The sequence below is a fragment of the Daktulosphaira vitifoliae genome, unplaced genomic scaffold (assembly GCF_025091365.1).
Source record: "Daktulosphaira vitifoliae isolate Bord-2020 unplaced genomic scaffold, ASM2509136v1 Scaffold_3, whole genome shotgun sequence".
NCBI classification, from domain to species: domain Eukaryota; kingdom Metazoa; phylum Arthropoda; class Insecta; order Hemiptera; family Phylloxeridae; genus Daktulosphaira; species Daktulosphaira vitifoliae.
The window spans coordinates 19,546,044-19,568,855 of NW_026099574.1; the positions used below are offsets into that span (position 1 = coordinate 19,546,044).

Consider the following 22,812-nt stretch of genomic DNA (forward strand, 5'->3'; position numbering starts at 1 on the left):
TTTTTTTTTTTATGTCTGTTGCCACTTTTTCTCAGCTCTCACTGGACCGATTTCTTTCAAAAATACGTCAAAAGATCACAAATCGTATCTAGTTGAAGACATTACCCTTAAAAATTGAAAAAAAAATTCCCTCGTTCCCCGCAAATGGGGGAAATATCCAAAAAAATTACAAATTTAAAAATCCCTAAATTTCGTAATTTTTTCACTTTTTTTCTTTAAACTTCCATAAGTTTTTCAAAAATCAACAAATCAACATAATTTTTTTTTATACTAAAACCTTAGATATTTATCTTTTATTTGATATCATTTTTTTGAAAATCTATCACTTAACCTGCTCATTGGGGAGGATTGAAAATAGCAACTTTTTTACACAAATTAACTTTTTCAACTTAATTTTTGAAAATGTTCCGGAAATACTGCGTCCTTCAAATATATATCAAATTAAAGCTTTTTTTATGTACTATAAAATGAAAAAAAAAAATTTGTCCCGACACTTTTTCTTCTACATTTAAACGGCTGCCGTAGTTAAAAAAACACTATTTTTGTGTTAAAATTTTCGATTTTCGATTTTAAATTTTCAACTTAAAAATGCTATAACTTTTTGAAAAATGTATATATCAGCACAAATTTTTTTTTTCTAAATACATTATAAGTACATCTTTCATTTGACATACTTTTTATTAAAATTGGACAATTTCCCCTTATATAGGGGGCGTTCAAAACTTAAAATATTGTAAAAAACATAGATCTTTTTCAACTGAACTTTTGAAAATGTTCCGGAAATACTGCGTCCTTTAAACATATATCAAATCAAAGGTTATGTTATATACTATCAAATGAAAAAAAAAAATTTGTCCCGACATCTTATCTTCTATGTGCAAATGGCTGTCGAAAATTTAAAAAAAAATGTAATGTTTGCGATAAAAATTACCTTTTATCGGGATGTTTTTTGTACTTAAAACTGCCATAACTTTTTCAAAAATGAACAAATAAAAATAATATTTTTTTGTATTGAAACCTTAGATATTTCCCTTTCATTTGATATAATTTTTTTTGAAAATCTAACACTTATTCTGCTCACTGGGGGGATTTAAAATAGCAACTTTTTTACAAAAAATAACTTTTTCAACTTAATTTTTGAAAATGTTCCGGAAATACTGCGTCCTTTAAACATATATCAAATTAAAGCTTATTTTATGTACTATAAAATGAAAAAAAAAAATTTGTCCCGACACTTTTTCTTCTACATTTAAACGGCTGCCGTAGTTAAAAAAACACTATTTTTGTGTTAAAATTTTCGATTTTAAATTTTCAACTTAAAAATACTATAACTTTTTGAAAAATGTATATATCAGCACAAATTTTTTTTTTCTAAATACATTATAAGTACATCTTTCATTTGACATACTTTTTATGAAAATTGGACAATTTCCCCATATATAGGGGGCGTTCAAAACTTGAAATATTGTAAAAAATAGAACTTTTTCAACTAACTTTTGAAAGTGTTCCGGAAATACTGTGTCCTTTAAACATATATAAAATTAAAGCATATTTTATGTACTATAAAATGAAAAAAAAAAATTTGTCCCGACACTTTTTCTTCTACATTTAAACGGCTGCCGTAGTTAAAAAAACACTATTTTTGNGACGACCTATCTTCTATGCGCAAATGGCTACCGTATTCAAAAATATGCTATTTTTCTATTAAAATTCTAGGTTTTGTATTTTATTTTATTTTAAAATATCTTATTAGGAGAATATATTGACTTTCATGAATATTATATAATTTAATTGACATAGAATAAAGTTCATAAGACATTAGAAATTAAACATATTAAATTTTTTTTACTTTTTTAAATTCGAAAAAGTAATTTTTAAATTTGAGTTAGCTTCGATGCGAATTTTTTATATGTAAATACTAATTTTTAATAATATTAAAACTTAGAAGTGATAGAAAAAGTCTAATTGCAGATTTGAAGAAAACATCGCGAAAAGTTGATTTAGAATGGTATATTTTTGTTACTGATGAAAGTTCCTTGTAGTTCAGTGCATTTATTTATAGTAACAAACAGTTTTTATTGAAATTTATTGTATCAAGCCCTTTAAATTTTTATACACGTAAAAATAAAGCAAAATACAACTTCTTTATTATTTTTATAATTTCTCCGTTTAAATTACAATTTCATACTAAATTTAATAATTATAATTAGTATTTATTTATATATTATATTTTAAAATCAAAGGACTACTAAAAAAGAGGAAAAAAAGGGAATAGGAAAGGACCACTTTGTTGAAATATATAATTATATATTGTAAAATATATAATATTATTAATTTATGAAAAATTATAAAAATACAAAATAAACAAAGCAGNTAAAATATATAATATTATTAATTTATGAAAAATTATAAAAATACAAAATAAACAAAGCAGTATAACAGCGATATTAATTAAATTTTAAAATGTGTAATATACAATTTTGTATTTATCTTATTGGTGGTTTCTAGTACAAATTTATAAACATACATAAGTATCACTAAAAAATTTTATGCTACAAGTTATGAACCTTGATAATGACAGCGTAATAACATAATATATTTTTGACAAAAAAAAACAATAAAACTGATCGTATTTTCGAAGAAAGACTGAAACAAAACAAATAAGAAAAATCATGTTTTTATTATTTTCTATCACTTAACGTTGAACTAAAAATAATAAATACATTCCAAAATAAAACAATATAGTTTAATATAAAACTATAATAACAAATAAACAATTGATTAATAACGATATATCTATCAAAAACTTTTAAAGTTTTTTTTAGGTTTCATATGGTTTTATATTGGTCGACTCCAAGTAGTTAGGATAAAAGCGAGTAAAATGAAGAAGATATGGTTTATATTCGGTTTCATAACTAATTTCTTAGGTTTTGGTTCTTAGCCCTGGCGTTGTATCAATTTTATATTTTTATATCGATAGTAGAAAAGCGATATTAATGTTAGTAGTATTATTTTATAATATTTTACAAATAATTTTTTCCATTTAGCATATTTTTTTATAATGTATAATGTTAATTATACTAATATTAGACTGTAGGTCTTTTATTGAGAGTATTAAAAAATGTTTCACGAAGAGATGAACAATATTCGTGTCCAAAATAATAGTTTTTCATTTAAGATTATTTATACTTTTATTTATAAATTATATTCATATGCTTGAAATAACATGATTGTTTTTAAATAAATAACTTGGAGAAATATTTAACAAACGCATACTATCGTTTAATTATATTATGTTACACGATTCATGAGTCAATTAGTCACCTTTAAAAATTACTTTTTAAGAAATTTATAAATTATACTTGTTAGCTCTTTTTACTCTTATTTTAATAAATAAACACAATGTGTCAACCCTAGTCTCAAATGTAAAACCAAACTATATTAACGTTATATAAAAATGATTTGTATATCATTCATATGTATTAATTTATATATTTTATGCTTACTTATCAATAAACAATATCATTACAAGAATGACACAATGATGATTATTCGAGGATACAAAATTCTATAAAAGCTGTAAGAACAATTATAGAAATGAATGTTGAAGGAAGAAGAGGCAGAGGAAGTCCAAAAAAGAGATGGAGAGATGTTATTGAATGCGATATGAGGACTGCTGATGTGAGCGTAGAGGATGTGGGAGATTGTGTCAAATGGAAGTTTAGGATAAGGGTGGCCGACCCCAAGTAGTTGGAATTAAGGCGAGGAAGAAGATATATACAGAGTGATCAAAATCTGGTAAGACACTCATTTTCTCATAAAATATTGAGAATTTTAAATTTTATTATAGAGAAAAAATATCAAGTTCAAAAAATTCTACAATAATTTGTAGTAAAACCATTATTTTTTTCGTACCTTGAAGGATAAAAACTCTTATTAATAATTTTCTTAAATGAGCACCTTTATTTTAACTTTATAATACGATAGAAAAAAAAATTACAAGCAACTTTGTTCTTATAATTTTTTTTCCCCAATTAACCGTTTGTCCGTTGCAGCTTGTTAAAGTTAAGTGATTTTAGGCCAAATTTCTATTTGTTTTAAAATTCTATTGTTTTTTTACTGTATTAAATACACAAGTCATTATTTTTATTTGCTATTGCATAAACTAAATTTTATTGATCAAGTTATGACAGGTAAATTAGCTATAAAAATTTACTAAGCACTAAATGAGTGATAACAATAATAGATTCAAATCAGTTTTTCGGTGTATTATTAATAGCAGTCTATGGGTTTGTAAGACTTAAGGATCAAAAATAGCTGTTGCACTGCCACCGATATTATGAAACGTAATAAATGATAATATTTTTTCTCAGAATCAAAATCTTTAAACAATTATAAAACGTAAACGGTTGTTCGAATAAAAAAAATTATAAGAAGAAAATTGTTTGTAATTTTTTTTCTATCATATTATCAAATCAAAAATAGTGGTTCTCATTTAAAAAAAATTATAAATAAACATATTTATCCCTGAAGGGATAAAAAAAAATTTTATTTAACTTCATATTATTGTAGAGTTTCATAAACTTAATCATTTTTCTTTTTACAAAAATTTAAAATTCTCAATAGTTTCTGAGAAAATGAGTGTTTTACCAGATTTCGATCACCTTGTTTATCACTTCGACTGAGTATTCGTAAGATGGCCACCGCCTCTTCGTTGCCTCAGTGTATTATTACAGGTTACCAATAGGGTCATTTATAATATTTCTATAAGAGGAACCTTAATTATTTCTTTTTATATCTACATGTCTTTATTTTTCTAAACCTTCGGATTCTATAACCCCGATAAAACCTCGTTGCTCACCAATAGACCAAATCCCCAAACATGGTCAATACATATTTATATAAACAATACACATATACTCCCACATTGCATCCTTATTTTTGTATTATTACACAATACACTACATTATGATAATAATTATGTTGTATAATTATTTTATATCTTAATCAGATTTTAACATTTATGCATTTTATACATTTACAATAAAGGTATTGTCAAAACTATACATGGTAGTATTTTAATACTTTTAAAATAATGAAATTAAGCGCAATCCAAAACTTTTATACAAAGCTTAAAGGTTTACAGACTCAAGTTTATGTCAATTTTTTATTTACTGACCGGTGAATGTTTGACAAGAGATGAATTTCGATAATAACAAAACTTTCTTAAATTTTATACAATTAATTAAATTTATGTTTGTATACAAGGGTGGACCATTAAAATAATACTCTTAAATTAGAATTATTTTCTAAAAAGAGGTCCTATTTTCCACTTATAGCTCTTACTCTAAAAATAGTGAAAGCCCACCACCAAAATTTTCTTTTAAAAGAGAAAAATTAAATAAAAAAAAAAAAAGAAATAGAAAATTATAAAACGTGTTATTACTTGCACAAAATTAATATTTTTTGTTTAACTACGGTGACTATTTGCACATAGAAGTTAAGGTGACGGGACAATTATGTTTTTTTAAATTTAAGATGAAAAGCCCTACTTAATATATATGTTTCAAGTTTTGAATCCGCCTATGGAAAATTATAGGATCAAGTTAAGAAAAACGATTGCTAATGATCGAATAATTACCCAAGCTAATATACAAATAAATTATTTTAAATCTATTTTCTAATATAAATGATATTAATATTAATATTAAGTTTTAATTAAAAATTTTTAATTTTATTGAAATTTACGAACTTTAAAAATCGTAATTTTTTGGAGAATTTCCTCTATTCACGTAGAACGAGGGAAATTTGTTTAATTTTTAAAGGTTATGTCTTTAACTAGGTACGAGTTGTGATTTTTTGACGTATAGTTAGACAAAATGGATCCAATAGGAGGTGATAAAATGTGGCGACAGACACAAAATAAACCCATATAAAATTATTACTTTCTTAGCTTCACGTCAATGTTAATAAAAAATCAGTCTTTTGAATGTTACAACATTACAATAATAACCAAATTAGTTGATTAACAATTATTGTTTTATATAAATTAATTTTAAGGTAATTCCGATTACTTTGTTGGTTTTTGATTTAGCTAAGAAGTTTTAAAACTAAATTAAAACTTATTTAATAAAATTAATAATTTTAATTGCTGGTATTATCCATTAAACAAACACAAGACAATAAACAATTTATTCTATAGAGTATAATATTTATTACTAGTATAATAGTTGTTATGACCAGTCATTTTTTAAGTTGGATATTTTTCTATTATATTAAACAGTTATATGTATGTTGCAATTTAAGTTGTTACCCTTATAAGATAAGGGATGGACCTAAAAAAGTATTTAACCACTTATAAATCAAGAAAAAAATATTACTTAAATAAGCCAAACTTTTAAAATGTTTAATATAAGTAAATCATTATTTAAAAATATCATAGAAAATTTTCTCTAAATATTAAGTTTACGTATTAATTACGAAATTTTAGAGTAATTTATAAGTATAATTTATGAATAAATATCTATTATAGCAATTCAACATAGTATGAAATTGATATTTAATAATTTAGTATTGTAATTTTTTCGGGGAATTTATAAAAAATTATAAAGTAGTTATTATTTTTATAGCAAACGTATATAAAAATTAAAGGCTTGGCACAGAACTGGTTTGATAATAATTTGTTGTTAATTATGAATAAATGGTGTGCAAAAAATTTTTATCAGAGTAAAATAGATACTTTTATTATTTAATTTTTCGTGCTAATTTCAAATCAGGAATTATATGTTTTCCATCACCAATATTTTTTAAAAAAAGTTATAGTTATATAAAGTTAAAAATGTAAAATCTAAAATCGAGAATTTTAATACAAATGTAGCATACGGTATCATTTTCACAATGAAGACAAAATAAAGTTCGAAATTTTTTTTTTCCATAATAAATTATATTACATAAACTTTAATTTAAGATATATATAAAAGTGTCAATATTTCCGGAACACTTTCTAAAGCTGAAAAAGTTAATTTTTTGAGAAAAAGTTGTCATATTGAATCTCATTCTCTGGGCAGGTAAAGGGTCAGAAAATGTCCTCACGTATCTATATAAAAAAAAATTATATTGATTTGGTCATTTTTAAAAAAGTNCTCACGTATCTATATAAAAAAAAATTATATTGATTTGGTCATTTTTAAAAAAGTTATGGCAGTTTTAAGTAAAAAAAATTGAAAAAATGTCGAAAATTAGCATTTTTGAAATATGTAATTTTTTTTGGAGATTTCCCCATTTGAACGAGAAAATTTTTTTTTCAATTTTTGAAGGTTATGTTTTCGACTAGATACAATTTGTGTTCTTTTAATGTATTGTTGAAAGAAATCAGTTCTGTAAGAACTGTTCTGGTAACAGACACTCAAAAAAACACATCATAGTAAAATTAATACCTTCTCAGCTTTGCATCGAAGCTAAAAGAATGATTACTTAAAAAATAAATTTATTTTCTTATAGAAATATTAAATACGTTATTTTTAAAAAAAGAACATAAATTCTTTGATTGTTCAAAAGAAAAAATTATACACATTTCTTTAATGATTTATAAAGTAATTATCTAAAAAATTTTGGAACTATTAATACGAGTCCGGCGAAATGGCAAAGTCACCAATTTACTTGCTTAGTATCATGCACTAGTTCCATGCTTAGTTCTAAGCGTAATTAAAAGTAAATACTAAGTAAAAAGGGTTCCACTAAAATGTTTTTTTAGAATTGGCTTCGCAATATTAAACATCAAATTTTCTAATATTAAAATAAATTAAATAATAATTTATTAATTAGCGAAAAATAATAATTTGTTTCCATCAAACATAACTAATATTTTAAACAATTTGTTGTTTACAAACTCATAAATATTACAGACCTTAATAAGTTTAAGCTGTAAAATGTAAATTTTTAGAACACGTCAAAAAATTTTAACTTTATTATTTTTATATTTATAAACGCCTTTTAGTTTCAGTTAACTAGTATCAAAATTAATATTTTTAGTTTGGAATCCTTTGAAAATTTAAAACAAAATGAATTAGCACTAGAGATAGTGTTATGATACACATTAACTCATTAGAGTTTTCATTGAAATTTTACATTATAACATGAAAAATTGAGGAAAACTTAACTAACAAATATCTCAATTCGAAAATGTATAAATTTGCCTTGATTAAACAATTATTTAAGTGTGAAGGTCTGACAATTTTTTATTGCAGTTTAATTCTGCTACATAAATTTTAATGACAATATAAAAAAAATATTTGATTGAAAAGTAAAAAACATTAAACATATTAAAACCTTTAAATCAATATATTTTACCGAGTAGCAATCAATTTTTTTTTTAACTATTAATGTATAATAATAAAACCCTCAGTCAAATACAACAAACATGTAAATATTTATGCGTGATAAAATCAGTTTTTTCTAAAACCATTTACTGTTTAGTTTATAGTATAATTTTTATTTTCATTAAGCAATCCATTATACTTATATATATATATATATATATATTTATTGAAACAATTACTTTTTCAATAATATAATTATTTTGTTGTGATATGTCAAAAACTAGGTAAAATATAGTTCTTGAAATGGCGTTCTATCTCGAAGGTCATGATTTGTAATTACTTATTGACTGAAATAATAATTAAATAAAATACAAAAAATAAGCAAAACATAATTTATTTTTATGTTTTTATTATAGAGTAGGATTATACGTTTTATACTAAATCAAATCATGAGACATGCATTTAGAACATAATAAAATAAAGCTTAGAACTTTAAAATTAACTTAAGATGGGATTTTCTTTTTCTTCATTCATAAAACAACTTAGATAAAAGAATCACGTTTTAGCTTATATCATCATCACATTACCATACTATCCATCTCATTAATTGGGGTCGGCACTACCATAACGATTTGACGTTATTTTACAACATCTGTTGACTTAACGTAACTTTTTTAGGGCTGAGGGAACCTGTAAGGAGGCAAAGTGTGCGTCACTGTTAAAATCCCCGTATGGTCACCCATCAACAAACAGCGCAGCGGAAAATCAGTGCTAAGGCGGCAACTGAATGATCTTTTACACTACACTCCTCCCACGTTTGGGCTAGTAAAATATGATAAAATTAAAAATATTTTCTGTATTTTTATACAGTTCAGTTTTATATAAAAGGATTATAAGATTTATAAATTATCAACTTAATTCTATACCACAAGATCTATGTCAAATTTACTGAAATGTGTAAAGTGGATCAAAAAAGTTTTACTTAAAACTTATATTCATACAAATAATACCAAATATTTCTAAAGGAAATTTTTTTCAATAATATTATTGGTGATCTAATTGCTTATATTTGTAAAATTGTAACTAAATAATCTAGTATAGTAAAATGGAGAAAATTATGGAATTGAATTTTTAAGTCTGAAAAAGTATTTATTGCTAGTTTTTCTTTTACATAATACATTACTTAATATACTTGCAATATCACGATTTCAAAGATAAACATTTATAATTTTTGCTATCGATCTGCTTTTTTTTATTGCGAAAGAAAATGCGCGAATGAACGTTTTTCTGACACAACGATGTCAACAATTATTATTTCTGATGTTGAATCTTAGATAAGGTGGACAAGGGAGAATAAATACAATTAAAATTAAATTGTTTATCGGTATTGATCCCTTCCATAAAAATTGACCGTTATCAATTTGAAATTGCTTTCAGATCAGAATTGGCTTTTTTCCTTCTGCCATTGACCGTACTATAGTGCACATGTCTCTCGATTTTGGTCTCTGTTGTTCTCAATGATGAGCCGCTAACGACATACAGCCCGGTTTTTTGGACATCCAGACCATCGGATGGATCTTATCGGAGACCGCATATTCTTTTCTTATTTTATAATTTTGTTTATATAATGGTGTGTGTTTTATTAATTACTTTATTCTATTATATTTTATTATACATTTATTTTATTTTATTTTATTTATGTGTAAAGAATACGTGTTTTCCTCTTTCATCTAGCTAACGCTAAACCTTACTTTGTAGACATAATTTTTGATACATTTGTATTTTTGTCCTTGTTTAACTTAATTTTTGTTTTTGTTTTTTAACAATTAAATTAAATTTCCTTATTAATCTTAACAATAATATTTATTTTATTGCGCGAGTAGCTTAAATTATTAATTAACTTAAAAAAAGAACTAGTGACTATTTAAGATTATATGAGTCTTGAGTATACATACATATAATAAAGTTGTACATTTATTTATTATATTGATTATATAATATAAATCTGTATGAGGTAATAAAAAATAATTTTTGTACATTTACGTACAGTTAAAAAGTTAAACAAAATATAATCTATAAAATATATATATGTATAATAGATATTCTTTATGCAAACAATTTTGTTAGTTTTATAGTAGAAACTATTACTGTAATAGTCATTAGGATGAGTCAAAGTAGTCTTTTATAATTACTTAAGACCATAGAAACGTAGGTAGTTTTTGTAAATATACAATATAACCCTTTTATTAATTCTTTGTTTAAAATCCTTTACATTTATTTATACTAAGTACACAAGAAAACTTTTATTTTAAATGGATTAGGTTAAACTTTCTGACTTTAATATGCTCATGCAATTTACATTTTTGTAAACTCAAATGACTATATCAATTTGAGATCAATAATATTATTATTATAATATAAAACATTGAAAAACTAGCCAATGCTGGAAAAATTACTTAACGACATACGATTTAAATTTTTTTTTTTAAATGAAAAAGCTCGACTACGTTATTTCAGAAGAATTATTTGCGAAAATGGGGAAAATTTTTTTAGCATACTGTGTGTGTTTAACACCATGTAACAAATTTTTTATTACAGGTTGGGTGTGGTACTCCTTCTAGAATCAGTCTCCTATCTGTAAAGACAGTCCGCAGGTCACATTGTCTAGGGCGGAACCCCAACTAGACGAAGCCTAGTAAGTTAAATACTTTAAACATTTTTTACTTTTAAAATAATATTTTTAATTTTCTAGATCAAAAATTTGTAAAAATGTTTTAATACATGATTTTAAAAAAATATTTGACAATGTTGGTAAAACGATCTAAATTATGAAATAGATGTTGTATAATTTATATTATTTTTACGCTTACGAAAATGGTGTAATTATATATGGCGTTCCTTAGTACTCAGATATTCAACAAATTATGAAATAAAAGTCACAAATAATTTACAAATTACGATAGATAACTAAATTTGGAAGTAAAAAAATCAACTAAATTATAAAATAATTATTATACGCAAAGTATAACAATACATAAAGCTATTAATTTTTTTTTCATTAAATTTTTTAATTTAAACTTATGACAATAATTGTCATTAATTATAATTATTATAATTAATGATTTTATTTAAAAACTTTAACTTATGGATATAATAATAAAGAAAAATACTTAATAACTATTAGAGATGTTAAAAATGTTGTAAAATAGTTAGTTTTTTCTTTTTAATGATCAATAATATATTATAAAAATTATATATTTAAAAATATTTTAACAATACCGTTAATATAAATAAAAAAATTCCCAAATTTTAAATTTTAAATCATACAAATAAATTGGCTTGAATATATTTCATGTTACATTTGATCTTAGATAAAACTTTTATATTATTTGGCCAAAATTTGTTGTATTATTATATCGCTCATAGATACTTAGGTATTTTGCAGATGTTACATAATACATTTGACAAAACCAGGCAAACACTATAAAGGAGGAGTCGCAAAACACATTTATTATTGTAGCATTAAAAAAGTTGAAAAACATGTAAAATAAAACTATCATGAATTAAATACAGAGAATATTTTTTATATTCCTTAATTTATAATTGTAAAAATAGTAAAAACTTATGCATTATTAATTTCCCACTTAAATCCGTTTAGAATAATCACATATTCTCAAATATATAATACAAGTATTATTTTAATAACTTTATACTATTAAACCAAGTTTTCATTGAAAGTTAATTCACATAAGGAGGAATATTCTTTTATACAAATGGTTTTTTTTTACTTATATTTTGTTTACTTAAAATTAATTTTGACAGGGTCAATATATTTCAGGAAAATATGAATATTCATTTATTATTTATGTTATTAACAAACATTCCCTTTATAAATTAGTTATCTTAATGTTTTCATATGCATACATTTAAATTCCTTCTCTTTATATTTAAAACGCATAAATTTAAAAAGTAACAAAACCCTAAAGTTTGAACATTATTATTTAAAAAAATTATTACATAGATATTTAAAATGAAAAATAATATTATGTTTTTAATTTTTATATTTCTTTTGATGTTAAAGAGTTTAAAAATCCAACCCAAACGTTTAAAAGGTTTTAGCAATCTATGATTTTAATATAAATTGTTTAGGGATTTATAATATTAAAGCTAGAGGAACATAAATCTGTGAGATATTTATGGTTACTTATATTTTATATAGCTGTACAAGTTTTAACATTCAGTAAAAACTTTTCAATATGTTATCAATAACAACACTTATATGAGTTATACTTAAAAGTTTTTTATGAATATTAAATATTAGAGACGATTCTAAAAATTGATAATTTAAATAAATTTAATGCAATAAAAAATTCTAATTTTTAAACTAAATTATTTATTTTTCAAGAGTGTCTTAATTGTAATAATATAGTTCATTGTCATCATCACCTCCTAAGCCTTTATCCAACTATTTGATCACTTTATCTAACGATTTGATGGGAGTTTTACCACAGTTGTCGACCTAACTAAACCTTATTATGGCTGAGGAAGCTAGTAAGGGGGTAAAGTGTGTGTCACTCTTAAAGTTCCTTTATGGTCATATATCTGAAAAACAAAAATGAAATTTCGATCCAAGATATCATGTTTAACCAATTTTTTGGTCCTTATGGTTGATTTTCAGGAATGTTTATAATTAAGAATGTTAAAATTTCTACCAAAACTTTGTTTGGCTAAAAAATATTGCAATACATTTGAAAATTTTTAATTAGATATAGAAGTTTTCAGACTATTAGGAACATTTTCAAAAATGTAGATGAAAAAAAGGTTTTATGCATGCTTAAATAATAATCTCTTTGAAACCTTTTCTGTACTTAGATTTTTCATTGGATTTTTATCAATCTCATACCAAACGAAAGCTTATTGTAGCTTGTATATTCTATTGAAGTTTTTTTAGAAATGTGTTTTCAGTGTTTTAAAATATAGAAATTTTTGTTTGAAAATTCTATTCTTACGGTAGCCTTATGTTGAGTTATTTTCTTAATTTCTAAAAATGATGAGGTTTATAAATTGTCGTTGCTGATAAATTCAACTAAATTAAAATCAGGTTCTTTTGAACAATTGATCATTAACTTGGTCCAGCGAGAACTAAAAATTTTAATAGACAAACATAAATAAAAACATACACTTACACAAAACATTTCATGAAAGAAAATGAAATCCAACAACACACCAGAGGACGAAATAATAACAATATATTTCTATATTATTACTACTTAACTGTATGTTCATTGGAAAATTCTTATATTTACTTAAATTTAATCACAATTGTGTTTGATTATTAGATTATATAGAAATAAATAATAAATATATTTAAATTTAAAAAAATATGCTCAATAATAATAATAATAATGTAGAGCATATAAATTTTTGAATAATTAAAAATTCATTAATTTATAAATGAATTAAAAAATTTGTATATAATAATAAAACATAATTATATTTTAGCGATCCAAAGCTAAAAAGGTTTTGTCATAATTTTGTTTTTTTTGTTTTCTGTCCATGAAAATTTTTTCTCTTACTAGACTGATTTTCTTGGTTTATGCGTCAAAATAACGCGCATTAAACCTAGTTGAACTAATATATAGTGATGATAAATCATCCAAAAAAATTTTAATTTGATGTATTACTTTTTTAAATTTTAAAGCTTTTTAAAATTAATAATGTTAAAAAAATGATTTAAAACTGAAATTTTTTTTAAAATATTAATTTAAAAATAAAAAATATGAAAAATATTTAACCTAAAAAGCTACAAAAACCACTAAATAATCGCGAATACATATTTCGAAAACAATGTTACTATTATTAACGTTAAACATATACTTTAGCTTTTTAATTTCGTATCAAAACCATAAATGAAAGAAATCCCTAATGTATATATAGTGTTATTAATTAAAAATACTGCCCCTACTTTATTATTACAAAAAATATTATGATGTTGAATAAAGTTCTATTGATTTTTATTGACCATAGTTTTAATCCATCTTTTTTAACGGGTAACATTACAAATGTTTGAATAATTTAAAAGTTAATTAATTTAATTTTTCTTCTTCTTTTTCCTCGCCTTAATCCCAATCATATGATATGAGCCACTTTTATCCTAAATTTCTCCTATACACGATCCCTACATCATCTACGCTCACATCAGCCATCCTCATATTGTATTGATAACATCCCTTTATCTCTTTTGTGGTCTTCCTCTACCTTTTTGTCTCTTATACGCTTTATCCAAATCTATAAATACCATACACAGCTTTTTCTTCTTTCCCTATATTTTCTTTTAATTGTCTCACATAAAGTTAATTAATTTGATTCATTTAAAAATTATTTAGGTAATACTTATAATTAATAAATATGAAATATTATTGATAATAAATGAGAATTTATTTGAAAGTTGGTTGATATTAATGTTATTGTGTATTTAAAATTTAAATTAATATATGTAAAGTAATCCTTTTCGTTGTTTTTCTATTTAAATTTTTCAATCCTAATATTAACATTATATCTTAACTTATCACTTGTTTGTGGTAACTTTACATTCATAACATACTCGGGGGCGTTGAAAATAGAACGGTTAATATGTACACAAATATATAACATATATATATGTTATTTCTTATAATTTCTGTATCATACCAATTATATTTATTTCAATTATCCTTATCTAGTTTGATTATCAAATTTAATACACGCAAACTATTAATTATGTTAGGCATATAACTTTTTCTGTTATTAACTTAACTTTTAATATAAATAATTTAACGACTATTTAATGTAAACGTACAACTCAAATATAATATAAAATTATTTTAAAAATTGGAATATCCACAATTGTAAAATACAAACATTTTTAACATTGTATAAAAATTTAATTTAATTATATATAATATCTTCTATTGAAAAAAATTCCAAACATTTTTATGTGTGAATGAAATTTAAACTAACACCTCTTCGATACAAAGACACAATCTGTTTCTCTGCTACACCTATTTTATAAAATTTTGTTATTGATGACCGTTATTAGTGATACTATTTAAAAAAAATAACATTATTTTGTTTCTTTTTAAAAGATATTTGTTATTATTTAATATATAATTCTACGATTAATAATGGATCATTAAATAGTTTAAATAATTTAAATTCGTCTTCTCTTTCTTTGTCTTAATGTAGATAATTAAAACTATTTTTAGTTTCACTTGAATTTAACAATAAATTTTTACAATTATAATCAAATTTTATAAAATGCTCAATTGTTAAGATTTTTAACGACATTTTAGTTAGTTTTTTTAGTTACAGTAAATCATTAAAATAATTAATTTCTGTATGAAATATACAGAACTGAATTATTAAAGTTTTTTTACTATGTAATTTTATTTTTATGGCTCTTATTTATTTTCTCAGCTCTCTTGACCAACTTTATTTTATGTTACATCAAATTATCACAACTAATACACCCAATTGAGTAGATTTTTTTAACAACATTTTGATTGGTTTTTTTAGTTAAAATAAATCATTAAAATTAATTATCTTCTCGATATTTCAATTGTAGAATCTTTTTAAACACCAAAAGCTACTTAGAAATGATTATTATAATTTCTATCTAAGTGATTTATTACGATAAAAATGCAAAAAAAATATTGAGCTTTTCTGATAAATTTATTGTAAATAGTAATTATAAAATTTCCTTAATAAATAAAAAAAATTTTCCTCTTTTCTTTGGCTATAAATCGGACGATAAACTTTTTCTAACTGCACTTATACCTTTAAGAACTATTTTTAGTGGAATTAAATTAGTTAAAAACTTTTTATGTAATTGAGATTTATTATACATATGTATACAATATTTTTATATTTTCTTCATTATATACTGAATAATCAAAATAAATAAATTGTATGGGTTGGCAGATCTATCAATTTTAATTAATATTTTTTTATTTTAATGTACAACAAACCAGCGTGAAGTTATTTTTAATAGTTTGTCGTTATTTTTGGAACTAGAAGAAAATTACATTAATTTTTGAAGAAAATATCTATGTAATAGATCAGTATTAATTCTAAATAATATTAGTTTCACTTATTTTGCGTGTCACATGACTATACTATTTTTAGCTTCGATGCGAAGCTGAGAAGGTATTGGTTTTACTATGATGTGTTTTTTTTTTTGTGTCTGTTACCACTTTTTCTCAGCTCTCACCGAACGGATTTCTTTCAACGATACGTCAAAAGATCACAAATCGTATCTAGTCAAAGACATTACCCTTCAAAATTGAAAAAATTTCCCTCGTTCCCCGTAAATGGGGGAAACCTCCAAAAAAATTACAAATTTAAAAATCGCTAATTTTCGAAATTTTTTCAATTTTTTTTACTAAAAATTGCCGTAACTTTTTCAAAAATGAACATATCAATATAATATATATGTCTTTACTTATCAGTTGGTATATTTTTTTTGTAAATTCGACATTTTTTCTGCCCACAGGGGGAGATTTAAAATGACAACTTTTTCACAAAAAATTAACTTTTTCAACTTAACTTTTGAAAATGTTCCGGAAGGTCTGACACTTTTATATATATCTTAAATTAAAGCTAATGTAATATACTTTAATTTGAAAAAAAAAAATTTGACCTCTGGACTTGTCTTCACGGCGAAAATGGCTACCGAATGCTATTTTCGTGTGAAAATTCTCGATTTTATTATTTATATTATATTTAACTTTATAATGCTATAACTTATTGAAAAGTTTATGGATCCACACAATTTTTTTATGAGAAATAATATTTTTTAATAAACCCTTTTTCATTCGACATACTTTATCTTAATCGAGATATTAAGGAACCAGCAGATCAAGTAGCTTTTGGAATAAAACACCAATTTTTTTAAAATTAAACACTATCTAAAGATTTGCATCGAAGCGTTTATTTTTGATAGTGATTTTAATCACTGTCAGATATCATTATACTTGATCCAACTATTTTTTTATCCATATTTCACTATAAAGATAATATTGCAAAGTTTATATTTGATATTAGGAAATAAGTTTAGTGATCAATTATATTGAATAATACACTAATATCAGTCTGTGACAACATACAAAATTAAGGTGTTAGTAATATTGAACCGACAAAACTATGTATAGAAAGTGCAAATTCAATTTTTAAACCTATTTTAAACTTATTATGATGTCGGTTTGACAGATCGAAACGTACCTATATAGTTTAAGTGTTCAATATTTGACCAGATATAAGATCAGAGTCATTTAAACTAAACGGGAACGGATTAAAATAGGAACAATTTAATCTTTAACTGCACAGAACTTATACTGATTTAGTTCAGTATAAGATAATATTGTCTGTTTAAAATTAAAGTGTAAACTATAAATAAAGTAATTTAATTAAATATTAATATTAAAACATCTAAAATTTTAATAACAACCATTTTATATAGATTAGACAACATTTTACGTTGACTGTCTGTTTTCGTTTTAATATCATTTACAAGATGACTAATATTGGGTAAGACAGTCATTTACTATGAATTTATTACAAAAATTTAATTTTTGTATAGAGAAAAATGATTTGGTTCTATAAACTTTACAGTATTATGTTGTTAAATAATTTTTTGTCATTTCTTCAAGGATAAAAAACCTTAACTTCAACTTTTTTTTACATGGGGAACCCCTATTTTTGACTTGATAGTATGATAGACAAAAAAATTACAAACAATTTTATTGAACCATAAAAAACGAAACGATAAACTTAATATTTATTATTGTTCATATAAAAAAACATTATTTAACAAAAAAAAAAGAGAGTATTATAAATCATATGGTACATTTAAATATATTTATAATTTATGATTAATTTTAACATTTTTTACGTTAAATGTTTTAAAATTAATGATAGTATATAACTGTAGTTACCAGTTTTAAGTACACTTTTAGTGCTTTAATTTAAAATATTTATTCACGTGAAAATTTTAAATTAAACTTATATGTTATACATAAAAAAAATAATAACAAATATAGTGTACATTAAATTGCCCAAAGCGAATTTCTCTGAACGAGATTCAAGTATGTTTAAGCAGAATTGCACCATTTTGTTTCCTTTTTATAATGTCTAGCACTCATTGACAAGGCTACTCAAATACACTACCAGTCCTTGATAATGATTTAAGATCGAAGTTATTTTTATTTGATAGTACAATGTTATCTTAATATTTCAATTAATATTACGTGCTCTTTTCGATAATAGAACAACAAAAATTATTTACATCAAATACACAAAATTGGTTGATCTGTATCACTATCAATCTAATTTTATTACACTTGAAATCCTTTTGTGACCTATAAAGAAGATCTCTCGAATAATCCTCTATTTTATTTTGTTGATTCAAAGTATTGAATTTTTAATATCAATTTTTAATATTAAAATCAAATGTATAAATATACCATTTTACTCATATACTCTCACAAGTAAACTTTGAACCAAATCAGAACATTATGAGTCATTTAATGTTGTTTTTATCAATGAAATTCTACTCCAGGAATTAAAAAATTAAATTATGTATCATTTTTTTATATTCATTCTGACAAAAATAAAAGAAATAAAATATTCTTTAAAAATAATAATGATTCATATATAAAATTTATCACACTCTAATATTTTTTAATAAACATCAATGCACATTTCAAATTAAATATTTTATATGCAGATAACAAAGGCTATAGCCACTGTGAAATGTCAATGAAAAAATACAATGAACATATGCATAATATTTTTAGTGAAAACGAAAAATTATTTATATTAGAATTGTTACTTTAATTGTAATAAGCTTTTAATAAAAAAAAAGAGCTATATCTCCTAAAAATGAAAAATAAATTAATAAACTAATAAATTTTGTAATACTTTTTTGTTAAATAATTTTTACAGTTGTGAACTATGTTAAAAACATATTATAACATATTTTATGCTAATCTAAGAAGGTATTAATTTATCCTATACAGAGGGTTCAATATTGTATTAAAGATAAAAATAAAAGTTTGATTTATCTTTTTAAACATTTATTAGTATAAATTATTATTATTAAAAATTATATTTGTAAAAAAAAATAAAAAACTACATAATGAAAGTATTAAAAATTGCCTATAAGTAATTTGTCAAAGTGTATCCTGTAATTTTAGAACGGCAAATAATACATGCACTATTTCTGTTAAGCATAAATTTGTTTACTGATAATAATGACGGTTTTAAATTGTTTATGTCACTCATATTGCTTTAGTTATGAAAATGAAAATACTAAATATGATTAGAAGTGACTTATAAACCCACTAATATTGAAATGATGAGATGAACAGGATAATAAATTAGAATTTAAATTACTAATTAAAATACAAAGTGATTCTTTTAACGCTAAACACCACCTTATATCTCTTAAAATTATAATTATGTTAAAAAATTATATTTTTAGTTTTTTTAGTATTTTTCTTGATTTATAAGTCATAAATAACTTTTTTAATTTATCCCTTATAATATTAAAACTTTTTATTGGTTCCATTTATAGTTTGCTCAATTTATCAGTCAAGAAGTATATTTTATACATTATAAAGAGCTCAAAAATTATTTTTTTAATGGCGACATACATATTGAACTACCTTATAAATAATTAAAAGATCTAATTGAAAAAATTACTTGTCGGTAACAACTTTTGGACTTTATATTGAAAGTTATGAACATTTTTAATCCAGGGTATGAAGATAGATGCAACCAAGAAATGTTTAATAATAAATATTGCCATACCCACGCCTCACTTCTAGTATATATTCTAAAATGATAATAACTTACTAAATAATTTGTTATCGACCTGTCATTTGTATAATAAGAACATTTTCTTATTTTATAAGATAATTAAATATATATGTTGTCATTTAAAAAAATAAACTTGACAACCTTATATTTAATACGGGTTGAATTAATAAAATAATTAAAAATTGCTAAATCCAGAAATATAATAAAATAAAAAATATTTTGTTATTATTTAATTATAATTAGTTAAATTAATGATTCATAATTATTAAAATAAATTTATCATAATGCCTAACACTTATTTATATATAATAATTAATTTTCACTATTAAGTATTTTTGATAAAAATTAATCATACAATATCACTAATATAAAGGCCAAAATAAAGATTATAGCTGTTTTACAGTATTATTTATAAAAAATTTGTTCCAATGATTCCTACAGAGAAATTAATAATGAAGAAGTATTCTAATACTTTTTTGAAATAATTTTTAACAACTTTCCAAGACAAGTGATTAGTTTATCAAAATTAAGCACAAATCATCCTAAATTTCAGACTTCTTTCAGAGTGTAATGGAAATACTGAATGCCCACCATATAGCTCAGAAATGGGAATTCAAAATGAATATGTGCACTGCTAAATTTTATACCTGCCATTAAAACTATTCGAAATACCTTCGTAGTGGATGTTTTGAGTAAATTATATTAATAAATTCTATTGAACAATTATTATGCCGTTTACGAGTTTTACAGTACTATTAAAACAAAGTTTGTACATAAATAAATATTATTTACACTTTAAAATATCTACTTGATAACAATGAATGTTATATTATTTTTGTGATAATTTAATTTTCAGCATAACAATTGAAATACTAACAAAAATTGTTGTATAGTTCCAAAACTTAATTTTGAAATAATTTAAAATTAATAAATAATTTTATACTAATATTGTTATTTTTTATTTAATTAAATATATATTATAACTTTTTGATGCTTAAGAAAATTAAGTAGAATTTTATAATCTTAACGTTTTTTTGATAATTGTAAAGTTTAAAGTACGCGATTTTGTTGTACTATATATATATTTTATTCAATAAATTCCACTAATTGTTTTTATTATTATTTTACTTCGAATAAAACTATTAAAATACACACATTAAATGTTGAATAAAATGTAATTAAGATTTACCTATTACTTTTTTAATGTTAAAATAAAAATTTTTTTATTGATAGTAAAAAGTGATGAAACGAACATAAAAACTTATGAATGTTATGGTCGTTTCAAATATATTCATTTAGTTAGCTAGTGTGAGAAACAATGCACCAGAATGAGAGTAACGTCCAACAAATAAAATAAAAATAAAAACTTTTTTGTTATCTGATACTTGCTTGATCATAATTTATATTAAATTAATTGATTTACATTTGTTAATTTTTTCTTTTCTGAAATATTTCCACACAATTTTGGAAAACTGAAAATGTTTCTATTTAACTGAATTATAAGTAATTACACTTAAAAAAAATTGTTTTATTTTTGAATAAAAAATAAATAAAAATTTTGAATTTTTTTACTTAAACAGTATTTTTTAGGATCTCTTTTTTTCATTACTCCTAAAATAAAAAAAGTTAAAAATATGCTCTATATGACTAATTTAATCTCTCTCGTCATAATATTTCGTGTTTTGAAAAATAAAAATTATTTATACTATTACCCATTCAACTGTTTATTTAGAAAAATATTTTTCATATTTTAAACTTTTTATATTGTAAAGTACTCACGTTTTCGGTTTATTTAGCTTCTCCGCCAATGTTTTAAAACTATATTTTACAAAAAGTTATAGTTGTATTTTTCAACCACTTACAACTAGACATAAGACAAGTTCGTTATTGATAGTAATTTAAACGTTGGTAACGGAATGCGCGACGGTTAGATACTAACAGCAAAGTAGCGGACGACCAAATGGCAAACGCTGTGACGGATAAGAAGCCGGTCGAACGGGTACACGACATCTGTTTCTCCAACCCGCGCAAGCTCCTACAGGCTGTTTGAGTATTATAACACATTTTACACATACTCCATACGGGCAACTGTCCCTTTTTCACTTAATTATTTCAAAAACTTGAACGAAAATCTTTAGAGCATTTTAATTTTATTAAATATGTAATATATATATATATATATATATATTATACCTTATAATTCTAATAAATGTTCAAATGTTCAATGTCAGAAAACATACTTATACATAGGTATTGCCAATTTTAAAGTGATTTGAGAGTAAGGATGAAGACATTTTTTTAAATTTTAACGTGGAACTGCCAGGAATTGACGGCGAAAGTGTACCAGAAATCATGTGAAAAAGAGGCACGGTACGGGATCAGAACCCTCGATACAAGATGTCGTAGAGACAAATCTTACCAGCACTGCACACTTATAATTACACTTCTGTATAGGCTGATAACGTGTTGAGGGTGAGGGAAACACAGTACTGTGTCAATTTCATAATAAAAGTCTCAAACCACTGTGCCGCGACCCCCCTGTGCTGGGTTTTTTTTTTTTATTGAAAAATATAAATATATTTTTTTATTGTTTTTAAATGGATGAAACAGTTTTAATAAATACATATAAATATGTATG

The 22,812-nt window shown here is 23.2% G+C and overlaps 1 protein-coding gene and 1 long non-coding RNA gene across 2 annotated transcripts in view; one reads left to right on the plus strand and one right to left on the minus strand.

The window, feature by feature from the left end:
- LOC126901646 (uncharacterized) overlaps window positions 1-19,247 on the plus strand; it is a 26,522-nt gene extending 7,275 nt beyond the window's left edge. Inside the window, exons 2-5 of the long non-coding RNA XR_007703075.1 lie at window positions 9,756-9,948; window positions 10,917-11,013; window positions 17,815-17,882; window positions 19,081-19,247. This is a non-coding gene — a long non-coding RNA (uncharacterized LOC126901646). The remainder of the gene's footprint in view (window positions 1-9,755; window positions 9,949-10,916; window positions 11,014-17,814; window positions 17,883-19,080) is intronic.
- Window positions 1-22,146, minus strand: part of LOC126901624 (G-protein coupled receptor dmsr-1-like) — a 58,625-nt gene extending 36,479 nt beyond the window's left edge. The window contains exon 1 of the mRNA XM_050678242.1: window positions 21,954-22,146. The gene's annotated coding sequence lies outside the window, so the exon portion shown is untranslated. The remainder of the gene's footprint in view (window positions 1-21,953) is intronic.
- Window positions 22,147-22,812: the final 666 nt, after the last annotated feature.